Below are 20,495 nucleotides of genomic sequence, written 5' to 3' on the forward strand. Positions count from 1 at the left end.
CTGTTTATTGCTATTATCATTTTTAATAATAGGTATTTATTTTGATGTTTATATAAATTTTGTGAGGGCCTTTTCAATTGGTTTGGAACATTATAGTCCATACTTTATTTTTTGATGAGATAAATATGAGATAAATAAGAGGGCATCACAAGGGTTTGGTATTTATTTACTTAAATATTTTGTAAATTTAAAGTCAAAATGCCAAAATGATTTTTTTATTTTGTGTTTTTCGCCTTTTTAGTCACTCTAATATAAAATCAACTATTTTGGTATTCGTATTTGCACATTTTTGTCATTTTGGTCTCTCTAGGTGATGGACGTTGGTTCGTCTATTTTCTAGTGCAGATGTGGCAATATTAATATTAAAATATTCATTAAAAACCTAAAAGTATTAAATATTAATAAAAATTGAAAGTGGATTCGGATTACTTCAAATTAGGGTTTTATTAATTTTTTAATTTATAATATTACATATGATTAAACCCTTAAAATTAGGGATGCAAGTGGGGTGGGGCGGGTAATGAGATCTCCGTCTCCATCCCGGTTTCACACGGGGCGGGGATTCCCCGCCTCCAAATTCCCCTCGGGAAGAAATTATCCCTACTCACTCCACCGCTGGGATCCCCACGCGGTCGGAGAATCCCCGCCCCCCGCCAATTTTTTTTATTACATAAAATTCTAATAATATTATATATCAATATATATATATATATATATATGTATGTATGTATATTAAAGTAGAAAACCTATTTGGCACTTTTCAATTTCTCATAGAAATATTACCAATATTATTTTAATAATATTAAAATATTTATAACATAACACTAAATTATATTATTTTAAACTAATTTTTATTATTTTATCTCATAATATATAATAAAATTAATTTCATAAAAATAATATATTTTTGAAGTTGATCAATAGCTTATTTTATTTAATCTTAATTTTACCTTAATTTCTATAGAAAATAAAAAAAATTATTAAATTTTTTTTAAAAATTTCATATATATATATTCGTAAATCACACGGGAGTAATACTAGTATTACTTAAAGTCTAAAACATTATTAATAAATACTAGAAATATATTTTTTTGAAACCCACATATTTGGTCCTTATAATCTTATATTCATATTGAATTATTTTAAAAAAATAAATAACTAATCATATGAGTTATTTTCAATATATATATATATTATTAAAAATCGGGGAATCCCCGCGGAGATCGCCATGGGGAGTGACTGATGTTGACATTCCAAATCTGATATATTTAACAAATTGAAGTTTAATACTCAAATATAAAAGACAATTATACAATACCCACTCAAGAAATTTACCCTCTTTTTGGGTGTAATATGTAATGACTTAGTCTTGGTTGTCATATTAAGGTGTAATATTTTGTATACTTTTAAGCATCAGGGGATGAAGGAAAGCGAGTGAACTTGTGAACCATTCCTTTCCCACACACAAAAACACAACAACTTTCATTGTGGTTTTCTTAATGTGGGCATCCTCAGCAAGATCCCCATGTAAGAAAGCATTTTCACATCTAACTGATGAAGTGGCCAGTGATGAGCGGTTGCAATAGCAAATAGAAAACAAACAGTTGTCAGCTTAGCTATAGGAGCAAATGTCTCCTCATAGTCAATGCCATACTCCTAAGTGAAACCATGAGCAACAAGACGCACCTTATGAAGCTAAATGCTTCCATCAGCTCGGGTCTTAACCCGGTAGATCTACCGACAACTGATAGGAATAACATCTGAAGGAAGCTGAACAAGCTCCCATGGATGCATGCGCTGAAGAGTATCGAGTTTCTCTATCATAGCCTGCTACTACTGGGGATGTCTCACAGCCTCACGATAAGACTGTGGCTTGGAATGAGAGTGAATGCATACTAGGCAGTAGGTGAAGGAAGTAGAAATTACATACTAGGCAAGAGGACGGTGAGTGCGGTCTCGGTAATAATGGGAAACAGAAGGAACAACTTTAGGAGAGGATGAGCCGGTAGGAAGAGGAGACGAATCACCAAAACATCAGTGTCCTAGAGGAGAGAGAGGGACGAATAGAAGAAGTATCCACGGAGACTTCAGGAGAAGGTATAATATTGTCAGTGATAGTGGCACTCGGAAGAACTACTAAAGGGAGGGGAGATAACACACTAAAAGAAGACTTAAGAAAGGAAAGATTCGAAGAAGGGGAAGAAAAATAAGGTGTGTCTTTAAGAAAGGTAACGTAATGGGAAATAAGAAGGCAGCGAGATAAAGAATTATAACAGCGATAACCCTTGTGTTCAGAACTATAGCCTAGAAAAATGCACATGGTAGAACGAGGAGAGAGTTTGTGTCACGCCCCGAACCTAACCTGGCACGTGGCAACCGCCACGACGACAAGAAGTGGGTCCCACAATGGCCCCATCTTCAGGTCGCCGTAAGGCTCAATATAAAACTGTTATCACAATTACATAGCTAGATGACAAAATAATAATAAGATCACAATAAGGTTCCCTGATACTAGGGACACTAAACACAAGTAGCATCAACAACAGTACAAAACAAGGTTTCAGATACAACCAGAAAATACAAAAACATGAACAACATATAAAGGTCAAGTCTAGTGGATCCATAAATTTTACATGCATACTATAACAAACCTAAACAAGAAGAACAGATAAATCACTCTACTGTTGCACAACACAACTCTGTCCAACGTCGCAGCCTGAAAAGATAGAAGAAGGGGGAATAGTGAGTAACAGATGTTACCCAGTGAGTGGTGTCAGCATAGATGTAACAGAGTGATAAAGTATTTCAAATAGTAATTCCATACGAATAATAACATATAAAATCAATTCCAAGTATTCAAAAGATTAACAAGTAACACAAGTTTCATCAATAGTAAAAGGCAATAGCATTTTAAAAAGACAATGAACATAGCTCCAAAATACAGGCTGGCCTAAAACAATTCCCACGCTAATCGTGGACGTAACTAGCTATGGGACCACCAAGGAGTTTTAAAACTTTTTGTTTTAAATTTAAAAGGTTGCCTTTCCTTGGTGTTGGCCACTGAGATCCCCGTGTGGTGACCCCGGGTTTCTCACATAAAAGAAACCCCTGTCAATGGCTCCGTGCACCTCTTGACCAGGGTAAACCAGGGTTAACCATGCCGTCTTCCATCAGGCCGGACTGTGGAACCCCACACTGCAGTGTCAGACTAAAGTCAGCCGTCACCATCAAAACTGAATGCCACAATATAATTCTTTCCAATTTCCAATTCAAAGAATCCATTATACAATGTTTAAACCAGGAAATGTACATCAAACCATGTTCCATTTGCATATAAATACGGAAATATACATCAAACCATATCTCATTTGCATATAGTTACGGAGATGCAAGTAAACATATTTCTTTCAAAATAAATAGGTATAAGCATTCTAGGTTTAACCATTTCAAGTAAATTCGTGTTCAAAATATATATCAAGGAAACGAATTTATCATCAAATTTTATGTGATAAAACACATGAAAAAAATACTTTAGTACTCTTATTAAATCTATGCAATTATAAATTTAACCACCCACAGAACTAGTCGTCTCGTCCTGAGACGCGCTCACTGTTCGGCGAGTTCCTTCCCCTTAGAGGATGCTTCGCCACCTAAATACAAGCAGGGAATCCAAATTCTAATGTACATAAGAATGATGGCCAAAAGAAAATGCATGAAAATGCAATTATACATGTCTAATACGAAACCTTAAGGTTTTAGGGCAAGACAACGTCATTTTGGATCCAAACAACATCAGAATGGAGTAAACCTAGTTCCAATGATTTCAGGGTAAGGAGAGCTTCAATGTGGTACAGTAACTTCGAGGTTGCTACAGTAAAACCGAACCTTATACTATGGTTTTCTCCCAATTTACAACACTAAATCAAAAAATTTCTTCAACAACATTCTCATACATGAATCATAAATCATTGGCTTCAATTTGAGCCTATAAATCACCAAATCCATGGAGAATTCAAAGTTTTTATACATTTCTAAAAACAAGGAAATACGGGAGAAATACAGAATAAAAACATTGGATCTAAGGCTTACCAGATTCAGGAGTGAGGGAGGAAGAATTTTGGTATTTGAGTTCACCGGAAATTCTCGACTGAAAAAAAAATTTCTTCTAAAGTTAGGGTCGGCCGAACAAGAAACAAGGAGAAAGAAATGAAGAAGGAGAAGAAGCCAGGTTGGTTTCTCTCATTCATATTTTTTTAAAAAATATATAGGAAATGACCTAATTTCCCTCTTAATAGAAAAATAATAGAAAATGGATCCAAATGACGGAATTGCCCCCGATTTTTCACATAAAAGCTATTATTCAAACATGCAAAATGCCACTACTGCTAAATGACCATTTTACCCCTAATGCAAGCATAAAAATCTTAATAGGCCCGAGGTCTAAATCAGGATAGGGTACAACAGTTTAGTTCGCACAACAGCGGCAAAAAGGATGAAACAAGTACAACCGAAAGTGCGAAGATGACCATAAGAGGAAGAATGGGAGAAAAGACATTCATAAGTAGTGATACTAGAAAGAGTGGAGGAGGAAGTTCTCTCTTTCTGGCTTGGGCAAAGCTTGTGTGGGCATTTATGTGGAAAATGATTGAATATTTATGGGATCCAAAGCTTGGTCGAGTACTTATGTGGAAAATGATTGAATAATGCACTTGATCCAAAGCTTGGTCAGGTACTTTGGCAACAAATGGGATCCAAACTGACTGTCGTTGCTCGTGATCCAAAGCTGATTAGCAACAAACGGGAATAATTGCCATGAGTGAAGGGTTCCAACTACTCCCGTGGAAATGATGGTTGTCATGATGGGCTTGGACACGCAGTCAAGCTGTCAGTTTATTGGGGAAAAGGAGATGGAACAAGGGAGAGTGAGGCAGCAGTAGATGTGGCAAGCGTTGGAAAGGGAGGAGCGACGGTGTGGGCTTGGGAAGGTTCTGGAGCAACAATAGTAATGTGCTCGGGAGAGGGCAAGGGAGATCCCACAGGGGGAGGTGGAGGAGAGGGCAGCGAAGGGGAGAAGGAGCAACGTGACAAAGCGGCTAAGAGTTTTTTTTTGGAAAGAATTATTGTTGTTGTTATCGGTGAGGGAGACAGTCGATGAAGCAAAGCAGAAGCTTCAAATCCAGTGAGAATCGGTGAAATCCAGCAAAGGGAAGACAAAGCTGGCGAAGTTGATACAAATTGGGCAAAAGGAAGAGATGGCCGGAGTTTTTCAAAAGAACCTCTATGATACCATGTTAGATATTTGAAGAATGAGAGTGTGTTTCATTAGGGCAACAATCCAATAAATGGATACAAGAGTAGAAATAGAAGGGTACATGTACAAGTAGTATGTATGAACATGGAATGTATGTATGCAGTAGTACTCTAATAGAATAAAAGAAATTAGCTTGATAATTTGATATTTTCAAACTTGGTAGGTTGCACAAATAACCCTACAATATTGAAGCATATAGAAAGTTAAGAAAAATATATCATGAATAAGTTATATAATAACCAAATCTCAATAATTATTGAATCAAAAAACCTAGCTTGTTAGTGGAATTATAACTTGTTTGATTGGTGAAACAAGTAACAAATTTAAAAGCTCAACTAATAAGTTATATATAACCACAAAACCTTATTAACTATTCAAGTAAATTTTATAAACTAATTTGCTGTGGAAATCTAACTTCTTGCACAAAACAAATTACAAAATTTTTAATATAACTAATGAGTTATATGACATCAAATTATTAGAAAACCTCATCAAGTTTGATGAAGCCTCTCGTAGACTACTAATGACCAGGTCTATAATGTTTAATGGGGTTTTTTTTTTCTTCCAAGATGAGCAGTGAAGGAAATAAATAAATAAGGGGCATGTGCAATCTTTGATGGAGCTAGTGGAGTGGAGGTAAAGCTTATGTGCACGTGGTGCTGAGACTACTTTTTTTTTTGACAAAGTTAACAAGCGACAAAGAAATGGACAAACAGGTATGAAGGTGCACCAGTTATAGTGGAGTGGGGAGGCCTCTCCCCGTCCCCGTCCTTGTCCTTGATTCCCCAATGGGGGAGAATTTGCTTTGCTTCCATCTCCTCCCCATAGGGATTCTCTATTTGCTAGCATACTATTACATTTTGGAACATGAAAACTACTCTACATATCTATATACATAAAAATATGATAACATCAAAACGACTTAATATAGAGCTCAACAAACCTGTCAAACCAACATATAAAAACTTAAAAAAGTTTTGGTTTTTGATTTATTTATTTGGGTTTTTTATTATTTATTAAAATAATTTGTTGTTTTAATTAATATAAAACCTCTCATATCTAATTTCAATTGTTATTAGTTTAAAATAAATAGTTTATGTGATTAGTCTAATTAAATTAAAATTAGAGTTTTTTATATCATTACTTAGGGCTTTGAACTTTTTAATGTTGGAAAACATTATACGCGTGCGCACACACACACACACACACACACACGAGCACACACACACACACACACACACACATATATATATAATCTAGTCCAGGATCCTGACGGGGAGGGGAAGGATTAGGGGAATCCCCATCCTTGTTGAGTTGCGTCCCCATAGGGATTAGGGATTCCTCACCCTATTACCACCCCTATTGACTAAGGATGAAAGTAGGCGGGACGGGACGGGGAATGAGATCCCTAGCCCCATCCCTGCTTCTCACGGGTGGGGATTCCCAACCTCAAAATTCCTCCCACTCATTGTCCCGTGGGGATCCCCGCCTCACTAATTTTTTTGGTATATTGTATAATACCCTATTTAGTCCCTCTATTATACCAAAATTATCCTTTAGTCCCTCTATTATTTTTTGCCCTTGTGGGATCCCTTCATTATTCGATTTGGGTAAAGATAGTCCCTGACCCTAACGCCTGTGAGTTTTTCCATTGGCGAGGCTGGAGTGGCATTTTGAACTATTAAAATAATAATAATAAACTCAATGGAATCCTATCACAACAACTTACTCCTCTAAACAATGACTTAACAAACCGGATCTGGGTTTAACTCTAATTAACCTAAATATACAATTAGATCCAAAACATGTGCAGATCTGAGATTAAAAATAACCTTGTCTCTAGTCCATCATCGGCATCATCGCCTCAGCTGAAAATCTCCACTCCATCATCGTCACTAAGAACAACCCCAATTTCTAGGGTAAATCTTTCTCGGCTTGATAATCAGTGGAACACAATAGTTCTTTGCCCGACATTCCTTTGATTCTTCTCGCACGAAATCAGGCAAGCATTGTTTGTTTGTATGTATTAGGGTTTATTCCTATTTGAGTTTATCAGTCTGACAATCATTTTTATCATGTCACTTGTGTGGAATGGGATCAGTCTGATAATTGTTTGTATTAGGGTTTATTCCAATTTGTGTTTATCAGCCTAACATTCCATCATGGGCAAGCATTGTTTGTTCGTTTTCACCATTCTGGCAAGCATTTTTTTATTACTTTGGTTATTGATCTAGTAGAATGCTTTGATTCTTGCAGTTTTTGTTTATTCTCTAAGCTTGTGGTCCTCTCATTAGTTAATGCAGATTATAATAAACTGAAATGAAGGTTGATGGGCTTTATTTATCTTCATTGTTAAACAATTCATCAATACATGTGACTGTGGTCCCCAAATATGACACAACTATTTTATTTTGTGCTCATATCTAGTTTCTACTTCTTGATGTAATAAATGAATTTCTGACAGTCTCTACTTAGCATTGACATGGCAATAGTAAAGAAGTAAATTATTTTAGTAATTGTTAAGGAAATAAATGCAGTGATCCTTGTTTTTCTTAAGTTAATCAAGGTTTCAAAACATTTAAGTAGTTGTTAAGGATAATAAATGAAATGATAAGTTAAACTAGCATTCATCAAGTAGTTTTCAACGACACAAATTAGTAAAGTGTCTTTAGTCAAAAGCCAGTGGCAATGATCTGGGATAGTCACTTTGGTTTAAAGTAGAACCACAAAGCAAAAGCTGCCAAACAAAGCTAAAGCTAGCAAAGCTAAATAAAATTAAGATTCCAAAGCAACTAGTAAATACCTATCTGATAAGGCTAAAGAAAATTGATTCTAAATAAAAAAAAAATCACAATAGAGATATGTAAACCATAATCACTTATTTTTATTACTATGTGAAAATGCTAAAAATATGTTACTTTATTTTTAGGGTAGGAAGTCATGTCTGGTAATGAGGAATACATCGTTAGATATCACCATGGAGGGAAACTGATAAGAGAAGGGGGCCCAATATATGAAAATCGTAAGGTGGAATCCTTTAGTATGGACTCTAACAAGATTTGCCTATGGCATTTGCTAGGGGATGTGCAGTTGTTGTGTTGTGACGTTAACACTACTTTGAAGCTATTGTTTGTAGATGGGGATGGGAATTCAGGGAAATCATTGATGACACTGACATTGTAGGTCTAGTTCAAAAACTAAGAAGTTGTGTTTCTATGGACATATATGTTGAAACATGTGATGGTAGGCATAAGACGGAGTTGCCAAAAATTCTTAGACTTGGTGTGCAACAGAAGTTCTTGTTTGAATTGCTATCAACAGGGGGTTCAAGTAGTGCGTATGGGAAGAAATGCCTAGATGTGCTGGTGACTGACTTAGTCAGTGAAGATGAAAGGCAAGGCTAGATTGAACTCCCATATGATGAATAGGATAAGGAGACAAACCCAAAATTAGTGACAGTTGTAGAGAGTGGAATCTAATCAAATGTTCAGGATATACGTACAGTCGTAGTCTAGGCACATGGTAGTGCAAAAGTTGTGGCTGACCAAAGCAATGAAAATCCAATTGAAGGAACATGCCAATGATAATGATGATGATGAAGTAAGGCTACTTAACTTGCAATTTATAGATTGCAACTTAGATGAGGCTACTGAGAGAGATGAAGCCAGAGACAGTGTTCAGAAATATGCTGAGCTGAAGAAGAGCTTGTAAGAAGATGATCAAATTGATGGTCATGATCATACAACAGAGAATGTGGGTGATGGCGGCTAGGATGGAGGCAATGTCAACCCTATTTTAGAAATAGACAAGGTCAGGGGTTATGAAAGTGACTACATCTCATCATTAGATCCAAGGAGCTATAAGGGGACAAGTGAAGGCTCAGATGCAGAAGATGCACAAAGGCACAGGTCCTCAAGGAAGATGTATGATCTCAGTGCTCCTCTTGAGGATTTCTATCTTGACCTGAGGTTTATAGATCTGAAGCATGTCAAGAAGGAATTGGTTGATTTTTCCATGAGGGAAGGTTTTGAATTTAGGTATGTTAAGAATGATTCTGTGAGGGTTAGGGCAGTGTGCTTAGGAAAAAATTGCAAGTGGTTAATTTTATGTTCTTAGTGTAGTAGGAAGAGGTTTTTCACAGTTAGGAACTATATCCCTGATCATTCTTGCCTTCTTGGTACCACTAAAAATTAAAAAGTAATAGCTCCAGTAACTAGCAATAGATTTGGGGAGATGATTGCTCCCATGCCTTTCATTAGAGCAAGGCATTTGAGCACAATGGTGAGAAAGGAAATGGGAATCTTCCTCACAAGCAAAGTCTTCAGAAATGTAAAGATTTTGTTTATTAAGATGATTGAAAGGTAGTTCTGGGAAGATTTTAGGGTTTTAAAAGCTACGCGCTAGAGTTGAAAGACACCAATTTAAGTAACAATGTTTGTATGCTGTCACAAAGACTCAAGCCAGATGAGTTACCTGCATTCCAAAAAATGTACATTTGTTCGACAGTTGCTAGAGATGGTTTTCTTGGTGGCTGTAGAAGGATTGTAGGTGTTAATGGGTGTTTTTTGAAAGGACTGTTGAAAGGTCAGTTGCTTGTGGCTGTTGGCAGAGATGGGATCAATCAAATGTTCCCAGTAGCTTAGGTAGTAGTGTAGCAAGAGACAAATGAGTCATGGACATGATTTTTTGAGAATTTGTAAGTTGACCTCTCCATTGGTGATGGGGTTGGAAAGTCTTTGATCAGTGATATGCAAAACGATTGTACATACTGAACCTTTTTCCCCCCAATTAGAAATTGTTTATATATAAATGATGTGACATATGTCCTAATCGAACTCAAATCCTAAGTTAAGTAAAACTTAAACCATGGATATGTTTAGAATTAAATTTAAACATCCTAATCTTAATCTTAATTGATTATTTGGTTGTCTTGGACTAGAATGCAAATACCAAGGCAAATGCAAAATGCAAATTACAAAATATCCCTTGAGAACATATCTCAAGGTAAAATGCAAATTACAAGATTGCCCTCAAGAACACATATCTCGAGGCAATCTCAAATCTTAAGATAATCCCAATACATCTCCCGAAGCGATGAATGGATCTCGAGGCAATTTAAGAAGTACAAATCTTGAAGCACTTGAACACACATCCCAAGGCAAATTGAGTTAAGTGAATAATAATAATAAAATAAAATAAATAAATAATGAATAAATAAAATAATAATAATAAATTAAAATAATAATAATAAATTAAAAAAAATTAAAATTTGAAATTGTTTAAAATAATAATAATAAATAAATAATATAAAAAAAATCAAAAAATCAAAATTAAAATCCGATCCTACCTACTCGTTGTGAGGGATTCGAGAAAAAAATTGAGAGAAAAAAAGAAATTAGAAAAAAAAACAATTCAGAGAAGAAAAAAATAATAATAAAAAATAATAAAAAATAATAATCATAAAAATAAAAATAAATAAGTAAAATAATAATAATAATAAAAAATATATAAACTAAATTAAAAATAATAATAATTTTTCAAATTTGAAATTTGAAATTAATTAAAATTTAAATTGGAAATTCGAAATTAATTGAAATTTAAAAGTTTGGTTTTATTTGTTGTGATTCTTAGGGAAAGGTTAAGATGAGGATAAGGATGGGTTGGGTTTTGAAAAGGGAAGGAGGAGTAGAGAAAGAGGGGGGACCGAAAAAAAAAAAAAATCTGAAAAAAAAGCTGAAAAAAATGAGAGAAGTCTAAGGTGCTTTATCTCCTTCCCCATACTACCGTATATATATATATATATATATATAAGAGAGAAAGAATTCTCATTGCTGCTCGATGTCGCCGTCGCTGCTGTTGCTGTCCGTTACAATCGCCGCTGCTGCTCACCGCCGGGGTATGCTTGGGTGGATGAGATAATGCCGCCAAGCATGGCACTCGTCGCTGTTGCTGCTGTTCACCGCCAAGCATGCCGCTGCTGCCGCTACAATGCTGTTTCACGCGCTGTTCGTGTCAAATTAAGAGACTTCCTCTGGTGTTTTTTTTGGTCATCATCGCCACACAATGAAGTTTGCCAAATTTGTCTCCAGCGTCATGCCCGTCCAGATGCGCTCTGACAAACATATTGTGTCATGCAATACACAGAGCAACAACTACATTCGGTATATTCTTTGAACCTACAAAGAGAATATACAAATAAATTTTGACCTTCGATAAAAAATAAAAATTAAAAAAAGGAAGAAGAAAAAAAATAAAAGAAGAATAAGAATTAAAAAAAAAACCTTGGTCTTGTTCGGGCAAATTTGTAACCCCGACGTCGGCATTAGAGCCGTCACTTTCCAATTCCTCGGTGGGAGTATGAATGTCCTTAGCTATTTGTTGGATGACTAAAAAAAAAAGAAGAAGAGAAAATAACATATATATGTCACGGTGATTCGCACACAAAGCAAATACATAAATGAATAATACCTTCGTTCTGCATTGCTGTAGGTGTGGTGTCAACATTGACGTTACCACTATCATGAGGCATGTTTTCAATGTTAGCATTTTTGCTATCGCAAGATACACTCTCAATATGAGTATTCCGGCCATCACTCTCCATTGAAGAGGGGGCATCTTTTATGAAACTTGTTGAATGTGTTTGACTAAGAGATGAAATACTTTCATTCTCTTTAATGGCTAAAAAGAAGAAGAAAATTGTTATGCAATAAAAAAAAAATAATAATAATAATAATAATAATAAATTAATAAAATAAAATAAAGTAAAATAAAAATCTTCTTGGATTATTGGCGGGTTCTGTGGGAGCTCATTTTCAAAGGCAATTGGTGTATCCCCTAACATAAAGAAAATTTAAAATAAATAAGGGGCAAAAAGAAAATAATAAGAAAATAAAAAGAAAGGAGAGAAAATGTTAAAGCATGATTGTCCCTCTCATTGAAATATATTACATGATTTCTCACCTCTCATGCATGAATATATGAATCGGATGAATGTTGGATTTATCTCACCATTATGTTTACATAAATGCTTGGTGAATCCCACAGTGGGTTTCATATCATTCAAATGCATGATGCATGTTGGCTATGCTACATGTGCACATGATTCAAATCATATAATAAGTTAGGAATAAAATAGGTTTATAGACCTATTCATATGTTTATTAGGAAAATATTTGCTATGTTGAAACTCCAAAGAAAGAGAATGTGCGGCATGGTAAATAAAAAAAATATATAAAAAAAATAAAAAAATAATAATAATGAAAAAGACAAAAAAAAAGTTATTGAAAAAATAAAAAAATGATGATGAGAAGTGAAAAGAAAATGTTTGGGGGAATTTGCATTAAAAATAGGGGCTTTGTTGCAAAATTTATGGAGAAATATGGAAAAATAAAATATATATATATATATTTGAGGATACGCATGCAAAATTGGGAATATGTGTGAAAATATGAAAGCTAGAGGGGTAATTGCAAAAACCATGAAGAATATGAAATATGGAAGTTTGGGGGTTATTTGCAAATATTAAAGAAGTGTGGAAAAAGAGGAAAGTTAAAGGGGTTAGTTGCATAAAAATTATGAAAATATGTGAAAATATGAAAGTTAGAGGGTTTAATTGCAAGAAATCATGAAAAATATAAAAAATATGGAAGCTTGGGAGTTATTTACAAATTTTGAAGAAATAAAAAGAGGTTAGAGGGCCTGGTGGCATAAATTTTTAAATTCATAGAAATTTAAAGGGTTAATGTGCAAAAATGACATGAGGGCAATACCTTGTAGTGGATTAGGAAGAGCTTCTTCAATCTCCATATTTTCCACTACTCCAATGCTGTCTTCCATCCTAACATCGTCATCTACTCCAATGTTCTCTCTGGCGCCGACACTTAAATCTTGTGCGTTTACTTGATCCAGATATAGGACGTCATCAAGTTCATTAAAGATGTAAAGATGAAAAAGAAGGAGAAAGAGATATTTTTTACAATGGGAGCTCATGTGCATCTCTAGATCTAATGGGGGAACATCATCAATTCTTGGAGGACTTCGAATAGCCTTAACATTATCTAATGAGGTGTCACGAATTTGTATGCCTATATTGGAAATAGACTTCAAGTCAAAATTTGGACTTTGAGTCAAATAAAAAGAATGAAATTATAAGGTTTAACTTTGAGTTAAAAATTAAAAATTATAAAAAAATAAAAAAACAAAAAAACAAAAATTTTTGAAAAATCGGGGAAACAGATTTAAAAGAAAAAAAAGAAAAATCGTTGAAAAAAATAATAAGAAAAGAAAAAAATTCGGAAAAAAAGGAGATGGTAAAAAGAAAAGGAAAAAAACTCGGGGATTTTTTTGAAAAAAATTTTTGTGAAGGAAAAGAAATAAAGGAAAAATTGACTTTTCTTTTGTTTTCAGAAAATACTAATAGGAAAAAAATAAATAAATAAGTGAATAAATAAAGTTGACATACCTTCTGTTCTTTGCTGCTTTGATGGGATAATTGGGTCAGCAGCAGGGTTAGTGTGATCAATGAATATACTCTCGTTGATAAATTTTGTGACTCCTCGAAGATTGCCCTTGCTCCCTATCAATGGCTCTCTTGTCTCTGAAGTCATCTTGGATCAACAGTGAATGTTCCTGTTGGAAAAAGGCTTCAACAGTCCTCAATCATTTCTGTGCATAAACAAGTATAAGTCTCCCTTCTCTGTCATTCTCAGGGATGTAGAATGAGCTAGATGTCCTTTGGCGAGAAAGATGAAGCCAATACCCCGTAAGAATCCCGAGAGAAGGAGCCCTCCTGGGAACATCAGTGAATGCTAGAGTATGTTGATCGTATCCAAATTGGCACCCGAATTGGTGTGGATTATAAGGTTCTACAAAAAGATCTCCTGCACACCGAAGTGGAAGAACTTCACAACGAAGATTCATCACATATTCAATGGTATATAAATCCATTACATATGGTCCAGTCGGGTATCTGGAATCTCGTACTACCTCGTCATTATGATGCATGAACGAGAAAGGGCGAAATATGAAGTTGCTTTCATGTCGAATAAATTTTCTCACATATATAGGATTAACAAACGGAGTTGCGGTGGAGTTTATAAATTGCAACATCTTGGGTATTCTCAGCAACCCAGGGATACTCGAGGTATTGTCATCTATTCTCCTCTTGAGATATATGCTCCGGAAATAATAACCCGCCCAAGCATACAAGAAATGAACAGGGAACATTGTGGTAGAGAATCCGGGCACTCTTCTGTGTTTAGTCATGGCATTTAAGCCTAAGTATAAGCGCGCTAGTACTGCAGGGGCAAAAGCTACTCTCCTCCCATACGCGATGTTACATGCCATCATAAAAACTCCTGGTCTAATCACATTGTGATCACCCGGCATAAGAAAGAAGCAAATCCAAAGTGCTATAAAAGCAACTAAATCTGCTTTGAAAACAGGCTTTGGAGGCTTGATCTCCTAAAGAATTCTACCCAATCCTCAAAAAATACATCTTCGCCAACGCTTTGTCTTGAGAGCCATTGAAAGACGTCGAAAAGATTTCTTAGAACAGAAAGTTCAAGGTCATACCTTCGGCAGATTATGTCATTAGGAGGTATGACTTCATCATAGATGTCTCCGGTAATTGGAAGTCCTCCCAATTCCTTGATGTCCCATAATAAAACCCCAACTTCTCTGTGTAAGAAGTGGAAAGTGTTAGTGTCGGGACACCAGAGTTCTACTAACGCTTTATAAAAGTTCATGTCAAAATCATAGCGGCCGATTGAAGCCACAATCCCGCCCATCAATTCTACTTCAGATAATTCATTGGAGTAGTTATTAACTATGAATTTGGCCCACTCTGCATAATATGGAAGATCGATTAAACTATTTTGGATAGGCTCCCTACCCTTCCATCCTGGGCGATGCTTAATGATCCTAGATCCAAGGGTTTCGAATGTCTTCAAATCTTTTACTTCTCGTTCTGGTTTCAAGCAAATTGCATCAGTTAGACCATCTTCAAACCAACGGTTTGTGGACAATTTGGCAATAGCCATACGGTTTGGATAGCGCTTCACCCACTCTGATTGTTCTCCTCCATATATGATTGAGGGTTCGGCTTCAGAATCAAACATAGGAGTGTGGCGCATGAAGACTTGACCTTGGGGAACCTCATTGTAATTTAGGTTCATATCCCAAAATGGTTGAGATGTATTGGCCATGACAAAAGAAAAGATTGGGGGTTCCTACTTCTCTCACTCAAACTCACGAAAAGGAACTTCGTGAGACAAGTAGGAAGGGGGTATTTGTTTATATATAAAATAATATAACGCATGTCCTAATAAAATTCAATGTCCTAATGGAAATCAAATACCAATTTAATTTAAATTCTAATATATCCTAATCATATATATATATATATATATATATTTACAATTAAAATGTCATAATCTTAATCTTAATTGATTATTTGGTTATCTTGGACTAAAATGCAAATCCCAAGGCAAATTCAAAATGCAAATTACAAAATTGCCCCTGAGATCATATCTCGAGGCAAAATGCAAAATTGGGTTAATTGATTTTTTTAATAAAATAAAAAATAAAATAAAATATTTAAATTAATCAAAAGAAATTTCAAATTTTGAAAATTTTTAAAAATAATAAAATAATAATAAGAATAAAATTTTAATTTTTTTTAAAAAATAAAATTAATTAAATTTTAAAAAAATAAAAATAAAATTTTAAATTAAAATTTTAAATTTAAAAAAATTTTAAATAAAAAAATTCAAAAAAAAATTCAAAATTTTAAATTAAAACAAAAAAAATAGGATTGGGATGATAAAAAAAATAGGATCAGGCTCAAATTTAAATTAAACCAAAATTTGAGCCTGATTAAAAATTAAACCAAAATCAGTCTTTGCTCCCTGATTAGAAATTTAAATTAAAAAATTAATTAAATTAAAAAAAATTGAAATTTGAAATTTAAAACAAAAAACAGATTTGATTTGATTCGATACGTATGATTCTACGGGGGGTTCGATGTTGAAGATAAGAATGGGCGGAGCTTTTAAAAAGAGGAAGATTTGAAGACAAAAAAAGGAGGAGACTCAAAAAAAATCTCTGAAAGGAAAAGCTATAAGGTTTTTATCTGTTCCCCTATGTTACCATATATATAAATATATATATAATATACAAAAGAAAGAGAAGAATTCCCAGCGCTGATGCCGTCGCCGCTGCTGCCTGTCAAGGAGGTCGCGGACATAGTTGAATGGTTGAAATAATGCCGCCAACCATGTCCGGTATCCGCTGCCTCTACTGCGTGCCATCTGATGCTCGCCTCGCCCTTAACATCAATGATTCTCATCATGGAGTACCTATGGATGCCTTGTTTGGCAGAACAAGTGTTTCTGATGACTTATCGTCACCAGTCAATGAGAGCAACCTTTGACCATTAAGCTGAGACAAACATGCACGCTCTTCTCAGAGTATCAACATTTATTTTGTTTGCTGTCTTCATGAACTATGAGAAAATCATTGCGCCATAGTTGATGGTTCAAGCAATTATTTCCGGGAGTAAGTAACGACTTCTTCCTGCCCAGCAAAAAAAAACTTTCCCAAGAAATTAGAAATACATGAGCAAATATGGAAGGAGAGGTCCAAATCGACGCCAGCAACTGGTTTCCACTTCTTCAAAGTACACAATAGCTGATCAATTCTGGATGCATCAAATAAAGAAGCCTTTCTTTATGTCCACCATACAAAAGAACTCCATTTGCATGGTCTTACACTTCTAGAATAGGATGATTTTAAATAATGTGCTACAGTTGGTTTTATAACAACCCCATTACTTTGTTGTAATCCCATTACTTTGTTGTAATGCTAATGTATAAGGGAAGTGAGTGATCATCTACTTAAGAAGAAGTGAATTTGCAAGCACATACTCTGGCAATACCAAGAAATAAATAATAAAAAAAAAAACTCAATGTGAGCACCATGGTGGCCTCTAATGCTCATAATAATACGAACTTTTGTCACCATTTAACATTGCTGAATTTTTTTTAGGTGCTACTTTACATATGAAAATTGTGAATGTTCAACGTTTGAATGAGAACCTGATGTGTTCTTATTTAAGTACCAATAAACAAATTTGAACTAAATAGAATGGAGGTCATTATATGCATGCACATATGCAAAATGCATAAAAAAATAATAAAAAAAGGGGATTCATCACATGCATGAATAAATGCATAATATAAAGAAAATTCATGCATGAGATAAAAATTTAAGAAGCATGCTATGGTGTCATGAAAGGGCATGGGCCCACTAAAAACATTGAATACGTGCATAATAAATAAATATATAAAAAAATAAGTAAAAAAAAGGAAGCACATGGGCCCACTATAAAAAAACCCACATGCGAATGAGAAGCATGCATATTCACATGGATGTTTAAAAACAAAAAAAAAAAATAATAATAATAAAACGAAGTGCCCACTGTGAGGAAATATGCATGGGAAGATATATAAAAAAAAAAGATTATTATTATATGCATGAACATGTGTATGGCAATGTATATATATAATGAGGAAAAATGATGATGCTAATGATGCTGACGATGATGATAAGTAATATGATTCACTTACTGCTATACGAGCTTGGATAAAAAACTGTGGCGCCTAATCTCCTACAGGTGTGGATGAGAGGGAGCCGGCAATCATATCGTTCGAGCTTAAGTCCCAGTCACACAAAAGATTAGCTCAGATCCATTTAAACCCAATAAATGACGGCTAAGCTGAATGGTATTTTGCAAAAGGGGCTGATAAATTCAAAAGCATGATGATAAAAGAATAAACAAATAAATAATAACAAATAAATAAATAAATAAAAGGATGGGAAATGATATCGTGCATCTTATGGAATTGTGGAGAATAACATCCTGCAAACAGATAAAAATAATAATAAAATTAAAAAAATAAAAAAATGAAATGTTGCATTACAGTGATTAAGTGTGATGGGATGAGATACCTAAAATGTGTCATGCATGCATATGGGCATTCAAGCATGCAAACATGCATAATAAAATAGTTTTTTTGAAAAAATCATGCATGTTCATGACTTAAAGAGGTGGGCCACCTAAAAATAAATATATATAAGAAGCATGCTTACGTGCATAAGAAAAATAAATAAAATAAAATAAAATAAATTAATAAATTAATTAATTTTAAAAAAGGGGAGGGGGGCATGCGTAGTATACGTGCATGAAATTTAAAAAAAACTAAAAGAATGAGAAAGCATACCCACGTCACTACAAGAGTTAAGACTTTTAGTGACAACTTTTTTGTGTCTATTTGATATTTGGTCACAAATATTAGGTTTTTTGTGTCAAAAAGTTAACTGACACTATTGTTTAAATTAATTGTGATAAATTATGATTTCATCACTACTATAATGATAACTGTGACAATTTAGCTTATGTCACAATTAAGTCGTCACTTTTTATATATTTATAGTGTCAAAATTTTTTTTTTTGTCCAATGCTCGTCATTAAAAGCATATGAGATTTGGTTTCAAATTTTTTTTTTGAGAATAATATGTAATTGTGACAAGACATATTGTTGTCACTCGACATAAAAAAATTCAATAATTTAGTGATTACTAAAAATTGTCACAATTTATAACTTCAATCAACCTATTACATACATATTATTGCAAATTTTATTATTTATGTTTTTTTTTGTGATGAACATCTCCTTCACTATAAAGTTTGCTCAAGGTTCCATAGTCTCAACTTATTTTAAAAATCCTGAAAAAATAATTAACTAATATCTCAAACTCAGAATTACATTATGTCTTTACAAGTTTAATGGCGAATTAATGCAGCGTTAATAGACAGTTTCAATTTATCAATAAGTTTTCTTGGATGTTACTAATGAGTTTTGTATAATTATTTAATCAGGAGGGGTTTATATGTAATATGGTGACTATTAATTTATTTTGTATCTAAATATTAACCATCATAAAAGCATAAGATTGTACGTAATATTAATCTTATTTAACAGTATCTTAATTTCCTGTTGCCATTTGCTTTGTTGTGATTGGTCTTATTATTATTTTTTTTATGTGGGTCCCACTCCACAAAATTAAAAACTCTTTATTTTTCCCTAAGTCTCACAATATGCTATATTATATATAATATGCATAATATATTCATTATATATATTAATAATATATACTATAATATAAAACAACCATACGGTTTAAATAATATTTGGTGATATTCGTTATAAATTTGTTTATGCTATATTAATAGTATTCATTATCTATTCAGTATGTATATATCAATTTATACTTTACATTATTATATTAAAATATGAATAGTATACATACTATATATATTATATAATAATATAATTGTTATATATATTATTTAATATATAGTAAAATATTATCAATCAATTATAATATAATTTATTTATTATATTATAAAATATGTATTTAGTTATATTGTCATAGTTTCCTTAGTATTTCTTAAATGGTATACACATATATATTGGGGTTATCGGTTTGTGTATAACTTTTTTCTTAGTCATAATCTCAATAATATGAGAAAATGTTCTCCGCAGACGTCAATAGTCGTTCACAAAAAACAAAAAATAAGTGAGAGAAACTGAAAATAAGAGATATTGAGTGAAAGAAAAAGAGAAGGGTATTTGGGTAGGTCCCCTATATATATATATTGGTATTTGTTTATTTATTTATTTTATTAAAAGTTTTTAGAGTTTTTAAAATATTATATATATATATATATATATAGTGGGGTGTTTGTTTGTGAATAATAATATACCATTAGTTTTGACTTTTTTTAAAGGGTTTTTAAAAAGTGGCATGCTATATATTTAGTATATATAATATTATATTTGGTATATAACTATTGTATTTTTAATATATACAATATATATTTAAAAGTTTTTGTTACTATATATATAAATTATTAGTGTTTGGTTATTTTTTTTATTTTTTAATCAATTTTATTTTTTCAATTTTCGTTTGAACAATTTGCATCCTGTACCATAAGCACTAGCTCCCATTCTAGTATATATAAAAAAACCTTTAGGGATTCAAGAAAATATGAGTAATTATCTAGTTTAATATGGATATTTAAGAAATTTTCTCTATTATATATTTAACAATTAAATGTACC

Source organism: Dioscorea cayenensis, chromosome 18, assembly GCF_009730915.1.
Source record: "Dioscorea cayenensis subsp. rotundata cultivar TDr96_F1 chromosome 18, TDr96_F1_v2_PseudoChromosome.rev07_lg8_w22 25.fasta, whole genome shotgun sequence".
NCBI lineage: Eukaryota > Viridiplantae > Streptophyta > Magnoliopsida > Dioscoreales > Dioscoreaceae > Dioscorea > Dioscorea cayenensis.